This window comes from Schistocerca piceifrons, chromosome 11 (assembly GCF_021461385.2).
Source record: "Schistocerca piceifrons isolate TAMUIC-IGC-003096 chromosome 11, iqSchPice1.1, whole genome shotgun sequence".
Taxonomy (NCBI): Eukaryota; Metazoa; Arthropoda; class Insecta; order Orthoptera; family Acrididae; genus Schistocerca; species Schistocerca piceifrons.
Window position 1 is genome coordinate 159,490,199 of NC_060148.1, and position 8,829 is coordinate 159,499,027.

The 8,829-nt window shown below is 43.5% G+C and overlaps 1 pseudogene; it reads right to left on the minus strand.

The window, feature by feature from the left end:
* Positions 1-8,416: 8,416 nt before the first annotated feature.
* LOC124720664 lies at positions 8,417-8,534 on the minus strand (annotated as a pseudogene).
* Positions 8,535-8,829: the final 295 nt, after the last annotated feature.

Consider the following 8,829-nt stretch of genomic DNA (forward strand, 5'->3'; position numbering starts at 1 on the left):
GGAGCCGAGAGAGTGGCAACAGCCAGGGTATCAACATTTTCCGTATGTGGTAATCGTTTTATAATTTCGGCAGTTACGTTATTTTTAAAACTCTCTGCCATTGTTTTTTTCGGTTGAAAGTCAGGTACTTTTATAGTAAGTAATCTGGTAAGTGGTATTACTTTACTACAGGTTATAAATCATTTCCCAATGATTTTATGAGTCGTTATCTCAATTGGTCATAATATCTCGTACACTTCGGTTAAATCAATTATTTCTTTTGCGTTTAACATTTCTGGTGCACTTGTGTGCCAACTAATAATCTTGTTGATGTCAGATCGCATTACCAATGCGTTTTCCATAACCCGCAAAACCGTGGTTGCAATGGACGGGGGGGGGGGGGGGCACTTTAGGTTCACCAACAATAAAAAAAATTACTTAGCAACACCAACGCATTTTTCATAACGCTTACGTCAAGTGGTGGGGTACTTTACAGTCACCAGAATAGATTCTAAAACTGTGAAATTTTGCTCATTGTATTTTTCGTTCAGTTATGCAGATGTGTAAGAAGATTTCTGAATCTGAAAATAAGAATAAGAAATTTGTTGCGTAATGCACATTAACTACTATTAAGAGAAATTGCTAGATTACGTTTTACTGAAAAATTTAAAACGGTTTCGGAATTTGTAACAAGAAACCAACAAAAGTAATAAATATGATTTTTTCAAAATTTTAAAATATAAGGTGCCAGATTAGATTACGATATTTTCAAAAGGTGCCCATGGAATTGTGAGGGAAAAATCTTTCAGTCATATGAAATGTTGAATTCCAAAGTGTGGGGACATCGTGAATAAACTTCAAATCGGATTCCTACCTCAACTCATCATTAGCGGTAACACATTGTTTGACAGTTTGTCTTTTACTGCTGCTACTGAGTGAAGCAAATTAGACGTTTTTTCAACTGAGTCTTGTGGCACCAAATGCAACGTGTGTACATAGCAGCCCATATGGCGATTTCTACTAAAAACAATATCTACTGCTTTTAAGGTGTTGACGCCAGTGTCATTAATTACTGGCTGAATTCTACTGATTTCAGTATTCTACTGTTCACTGGTCTTCAATAACGTATTTGCTAATTATTCCACACTATGCGATTTAGTTATTAGGTTTGTGCATGTTTGTTGAGTTTTTGATTTTCATGTTGGTGTTCTGGTTGCTATGGGTTTTTTTATCGTTTGCCATTTTCATCTTCAAATGGTTGTAAATTAAAAGTAAATCATTAGCTGTAATTATTTACCACCTGAGAAAAGAAAGAAATTAAAATAAACTGCTTTAAATAATTAAATTTACTGAAAAACGAGTAAATATTTAGTCTGTGCCAATTCAGGCAATATAATCTAAAGAAGTAACAAGAAGTAATACAGTAATCAAACTGATGGCAAAATGTTTGATTAGTGCAAAACAATGATTTTAGTGGGCAAGGAAACAGAATGCAATACAGATTTATGCGTACCTATTTCGTTTGTGGCTTCACTTCCCAGAGTGTACGAAAGTTTTATTAGACCATCAAATTGAGTGTGAATGTATCGATGCTCCAATTATACTGTATTCTCATTCCATCAATGCGTCGATGTTTTATAGGGCTTAACAGCGATGTAAAAGCATTGATGTTTTCCTACTACACTTCGATGTTTATGTTTAAGATAGGTGGTTGACGATCATCCCTAGTTTGTGAGGGCTGCTACATGTTGGCGTACTGTCATGGATAACAAGCACTGACGAAAGTGAATGATGCCACAGTGTAACGCTGATGCCAGATGACACATGAAATAACTGTCATGATGAAGGTGTGCTTATCAGTACGACTATGTGGCCCTGCAGAACCGCATGTAGCGACTAGAAGTCAGCAGTGTGGGTGAAGGGTGAAGGAGAAAATAAGGAGGATGGTGTGAGGTGCAGCACTGTGATGAGGGTTGGAAGCGGGGTATATCTCCAGACGAATTCCATTGTTGGGAGAGGGGGGAAAGGTGGCTAAAATTCTGGCTGGAGAGGGAGGGTAAGGCATGGAGCTGCATGGAAGATGTAACACGGGTCTAGTGGCGCAGCAGGATACGAGGATGGGTTATTAGTGGATGTAAAATCGTGTGCCGAGAATGGGTTTTGCGGTTGATGTATCACATCCAAAGGTGCTCTAGGAAGAGAAAAGGTGCGGGAAGTGAATGAGCTGGTAGCAATACAGAAGGTTGCGACAACCTTTCATGTGTGTATAACAGACAGTTAAGTGCTGCCAGTGATCAGCTTGATGTCAGGTGGTACAAGGCATCCATTCTGGACCTGAGAGTAAGTGAGTGAATTGGGAAGATTAGCTGGTATCTTAGTATACAGGGGTGTGTGAAGCATACAGATTCATTTATAAAAAGTTAAGAGCCTGACAAAACATTACAGCTGTTTTGTAGTGAAGAATGCTGCAGTGTTGTGCAGGAAACTGCTGTTCGAAAGCAAAGGGTGGTAGCAGATCTTCCTGAAGGTGGAAGGACAGCCGAAAGAACGATGGCTGCATCGAATTTAGAGGAAAGACAAATATCTGTAAGAGTCTGCTGGACCATGTAAAAGAAATAAACATTTCTCTCTATGTGCAGCGCTTAGCAATGAGCGTATGTATTCACTTACATGAAACTCACAATGTGTGGACACGTGTAGTGTAGTTATTAGCGTGCTGTACCGCCAATGCACTATTTTTTTTTTAAATTTTGCTTTCCTGCTCTCTTCACTTAATATTGTCTCCTTAAGTTTACTTTTTTCGTTATGTATTTACATAAGTGGTTTAAATTGGGTATCTTATTAAATTTTAATACCTATTTTAATTTATTAGCTTCATATTACACCTGATCTGTTTGAGGGGAATCACTAGAATGGTCCTGAGGAATTTTATCTCACGCCTGATGTAGCACTTTCTCCGATGGATGTCGGAAACCATTTAACAATTTCCGACCGCATTAATCTTCCCAAACAAGTAGTTGAAGACCACAAGGTGCCACATCTACACTCCTGGAAATGGAAAAAAGAACACATTGACACCGGTGTGTCAGACCCACCATACTTGCTCCGGACACTGCGAGAGGGCTGTACAAGCAATGATCACACGCACGGCACAGCGGACACACCAGGAACCGCGGTGTTGGCCGTCGAATGGCGCTAGCTGCGCAGCATTTGTGCACCGCCGCCGTCAGTGTCAGCCAGTTTGCCGTGGCATACGGAGCTCCATCGCAGTCTTTAACACTGGTAGCATGCCGCGACAACGTGGACGTGAACCGTATGTGCAGTTGACGGACTTTGAGCGAGGGCGTATAGTGGGCATGCGGGAGGCCGGGTGGACGTACCGCCGAATTGCTCAACACGTGGGGCGTGAGGTCTCCACAGTACATCGATGTTGTCGCCAGTGGTCGGCGGAAGGTGCACGTGCCCGTCGACCTGGAACCGGACCGCAGCGACGCACGGATGCACGCCAAGACCGTAGGATCCTACGCAGTGCCGTAGGGGACTGCACCGCCACTTCCCAGCAAATTAGGGACACTGTTGCTCCTGGGGTATCGGCGAGGACCATTCGCAACCGTCTCCATGAAGCTGGGCTACGGTCCCGCACACCGTTAGGCCGTCTTCCGCTCACGCCCCAACATCGTGCAGCCCGCCTCCAGTGGTGTCGCGACAGGCGTGAATGGAGGGACGAATGGAGACGTGTCGTCTTCAGCGATGAGAGTCGCTTCTGCCTTGGTGCCAATGATGGTCGTATGCGTGTTTGGCGCCGTGCGGGTGAGCGCCACAATCAGGACTGCATACGACCGAGGCACACAGGGCCAACACCCGGCATCATGGTGTGGGGAGCGATCTCCTACACTGGCCGTACACCACTGGTGATCGTCGAGGGGACACTGAATAGTGCACGGTACATCCAAACCGTCATCGAACCCATCGTTCTACCATTCCTGGACCGGCAAGGGAACTTGCTGTTCCAACAGCACAATGCACGTCCGCATGTATCCCGTGCCACCCAACGTGCTCTAGAAGGTGTAAGTCAACTACCCTGGCCAGCAAGATCTCCGGATCTGTCCCCCATTGAGCATGTTTGGGACTGGATGAAGCGTCGTCTCACGCGGTCTGCACGTCCAGCACGAACGCTGGTCCAACTGAGGCGCCAGGTGGAAATGGCATGGCAAGCCGTTCCACAGGACTACATCCAGCATCTCTACGATCGTCTCCATGGGAGAATAGCAGCCTGCATTGCTGCGAAAGGTGGATATACACTGTACTAGTGCCGACATTGTGCATGCGCTGTTGCCTGTGTCTATGTGCCTGTGGTTCTGTCAGTGTGATCATGTGATGTATCTGACCCCAGGAATGTGTCAATAAAGTTTCCCCTTCCTGGGACAATGAATTGACGGTGTTCTTATTTCAATTTCCAGGAGTGTAGCTGTCCCCACTCATGCTGTGGTAAAGCTGTATTATTTCGACAAAAGAGAAACAAATTGGTCATTGCTTGGAACCTACCAGAAATATATAAGAAGACCAGGGCATTACGATCAAACGAAAGCTGGTCCCGCTTAAGCACATTTAATCACAGTGTTTCGGCAGCACTTAAGTACACAGTAGGAGAACAGGTAGTTCAACACTCTACTGTGTCAACTGCGTGTTTTATAGACTTAGTCACCCGGAGGAACACGACACTTGTAACGTGTCAAGGTATTAAACGAAAACACCATGATGTTCTGCAGCTACACACGAATGTTATTAGGCTGTTTGCGAATTTAAAAATCTGGGAAAGAGGTACCTTGAAAACAGTTGCAGTTCTGGCAACAACCACACCAATTAAAAATCACAATTAACTCTTGAATGAGAAAGGTTTGCACTGTATTTTATTGTGCATCTTTCTCAAGATGCCTTGGAGCAGCTACTATGCTTGCTTTGAGCATATAATGCAGTATTAAGACAATTGTGCGGTTTATTGATGTCATGGTATTTTCGTTCTAGTCACCATGGCAGTTATCAGACAAAAATGCACAGTTCCTCATCGGGTGCCTAGAACAAATGCGCACTTGCGAGGTGTCACAAAGCAACAACGATGTCGCCGTGCCCATAGGTGAAAATTTAGACACAAGTGACATAGATGACATGCCAGTCGAGGAAAAACAGTCTCTAATATTATCTGCGTAGGAGAATGGTAAAACAAGTTAAGCTGAAATACGTGTTACTGATGTGTACCGTGCACCACTTTCAGTCTGAATGAGAAAGAGTTCTGAGATTAACTGAACTCAAAATTATGTGACCGACAACAGCTTAGAACGTGTATGAGAAATAGGGGTGGTGTTTGTCGCTGGAACAAGCGGTCCTCGGTTATTTGCTTTTTGTCTTTTGCAGGTCTGTTTAACCTGATTGTTAAAAATGCTCAAAGTGACCGATTTCTGAAATAACCGATTTTCGATTTTTATTCTTATTTTTCTCCTGTAATGAACGCGAGGACTGACCAAATATTGAAAGGACTTTTGACCGTCTCAATTTTAAGATATGTAGAATCAAAACATTAAATGAAACAGGCAAATAAAAGAAAACATCCGTCCATCGTTTGCTCCTTTTCTCGAAAAGTGAGAAGCGCTTGAATCCTACAAAAAAATCTGGAGTGTTCTATTGTTTATTCCAATTTTTTGAAACTCTGCTCAGAAATCGAGTTGTAATAGGGGATCATACCATTATTTAGACGTCATGCGTAGTTAATGCTGAAGGATGAAAACTAAGGTCGACTCTGTTCTTCTTTTTCTTGTGCTAATTCGTCTGTTTTCGGGAGCTACAAGTACATGAAGGCATGTTATGTAGACACGGGCAGTAGATTAGCTACTCTCTACATTTTATTGTGTACCATGGATGCACTGTCGCTAAGTTCTTAATTTATTACTGTTACTATAATTTCCTTCCTCTTTTACTATTTCATAGAAGTGGCAGACAAATTATTGATGTTTTAAAACAAATGAAGCATTGCACTTCATCTGTACGTCTCCTCGTAAAAATATCTCCAGACTAGCGTCGGCGCCATTCTGCGCTACAGCGGATGTCCGCGGACGGCAGCGAGGAACTGCCGTACAGACCGCGTGTGGCTGAAGTCCTGCTCACTGCACGCACACCGCGTGCCTCAGGCCGCGACACAGGGCAACGGGGGCAGCGCCGTCTCAGCGACGCCGTACCAGTTCTTATGCCATGCGTTTCTGTCGGCATTGTTGATAAAATAGTACTGATCGTTTTCCTGGTTTTCTACAATAGCGCAACATTTCCTAGTAGTGCCAGTCTTTCAATTAAAACTTATTTCTTTTTTTAGAACAAGGTTCGTTTAAAACCGAAAAAACTGTATCACTGCTGCTAAGGGTAATTGATATTTCATTTATTTTGGTCGATCATTAATACAAAATAAAAAGCTGCTGTGATAGCTGAGACCAAACAAATACCGAAAAATACTGGCTATTCAAGTCTTAAATAACGGCATCGGGTTTAACTGATCGGTTTTTCCCATCCCTAAAAGCAAGCCTCAAAACAGGATGGATAAAATCATGACGACCAGGTCTCAGAAAAGTATTAAAAATCGGAAAATAAAATACTCAGGTGCTGATACATAGAATATACCGTCATGCAATAATGAAGGGCAGGAAATTGTTGTGGAAATGGAAGAACATAAAATAAGCGTATGCACACTGACTGAGATGAAAAGAAACGGGAAAGGCTCAACCGTAAGAGGAAGTTACACACACTATTCTACTCTGGTGCCGATAAACATCTAGCAGTACATGCAGTTGTGGGAATTCTAATTCACAAGAAGTTTAATAACAACTTTACTGGCGTCAGCTGTGTCAATAAAAGGATAACCAAGATGACAATAAAGGAAAGTAAATCTGTAGGTGCACATGATGTGGGAAGACTTAAACAAGAGACGATGAGGTGTAATAATCTTCAAGTTGTAATTGACAGCCGGGTGGTGTGGCCGAGTGGTTCTAGGCGCTTCAATCTGGAACCGCGGGACCGCTACAGTCGCAGTTTCGGATCTTGCCTCGAGCATGGATGTGTGTGATGTCCTTAGGTTAGTTAGGTTGAAGTACTTCTAAGTTTTTTTTTGTTTTTTTTTTTTTGACACTGTTCCCTAAACAGGGAAAGTTTTCCTCGTCGGAAATCTCAATGGACAAAACGGTGATTCGATTATCCAAGCCTCAAGTAAAGATTTAACAAAGCAGGAATAAATGAAATGGAGGAGAGCTGATTAATTTTTGATCATCGAACTAACCGTGTATTAATATAGTAGAATAGAGTAGACAATGCGGTTGTGTATAAGGAAGTAGCGACGCGTGAAGAGAGTATCAATTTGCTGAAGGACCTGCAGAGGACTGATGAATGGTGTAGGCTCTGCCAGTTGACCCTGATCGTAAGTAAATACAACATAATGCGAATACATAGGAAAAGAAATCGACTACTGTACAACTACACTATTGATGACATATTGCTGGAAACAGTCTGTACCATAAAATATCTAGGACTAACTATCCAGAGCGACCTTATGTGGAACTACCATATAATCTAATCAGTAGGAAAACTGGACACGAAACAGATTAATAGGGAGAATGTTAAGGAAATGTAACTCACCCACGCAATACGTGGCTTACAAGGCGCTTGTGTGACCGATTCTTGAGTATCGTTCATCAGTCTGGGGCACATACCAGGTAGGACTGACGAAAGAAACAGAGAAGATCCCACAGAGAGGGGGTTCGTTTATTCCGCGCGAGGGCGTTACACAGACGCTCAACAAACTCCAATGGCAGCCGCTGCAAGAGAGGCGTTGTGCATCACAGTGAGGTTTCCTATTGGATTTTAGATTTCCTTAAGAATCTGACGACATGCTACTTCCTCCATCTCACATCTCGCGAAATGACCACGATGAGAACATTCGAGTTATTAGAGCCAGTACAGACGCTTCGCCATTCGCGACCGGAGCGGGGAAGGGGGGATCAGTCAGTGGTACAGTAGCTACCGTTACGTGGCTTGCGGGGTGTGATGTAACTCCGTCCGAACAGGCATTGGAAGGCCCAACGGTACCGACCGGCCGTCGTGTCGTCGTCAACCCACAGGGGTCACTGGATGCGGATATGGAGGGGCATGTGGCCAGTCATCAGACTGGGAATGTCTGAGCAGTGCACTAAATCACCTTCTTGTTAAAAAAAATTGGAAAATTGCTCCTCTCTCTTTCTATACATGTATATGCTGGTTCCAACTGGCAATAAGTTCTTTTCTTTTAATCTAGAGCCAAGCAATTCAGCTTTCCTGGCTGTATGTCAGTTTACAAGACCCGAGCGGCTACTTCTCAATCGAGTAGCTCCTCAGTTTGCCTCACCATGGCTGGGTGCACCCCGCTTGCCAACAGCGCTCGGCAGACCGGATGGTCACCCATCCAAATGCTAGCCCAGCCCGACAGCGCTTAACTTCGGTGATCTGACGGAAACCAGTGATAGCACTGCAGCAAGGCCGTTGGCAGAGTATGACGTAGATGCAGATTAATTTTATGTGGTTGTTCCAGTTCGTATCGCTCTGTAAGCATACTCCGAGATATTTTACGGGAGTAACTGCCTCCAGTGATTGTTCTTTAACTTTGCAATCATACACTAAAGGTTTTCCCTGTGTCTGTATTCGCAATACGTCACATTTGTTTGTATTCAGGGTTAACTGCCACTTACTGCACCAAACGTCGACCCTTTGTTGGCCTTTCTGTATTTCGTTACAATTCTGTAGCGTTTTGACGTCTCTGTCTATATCATCACCTGCAAAAAG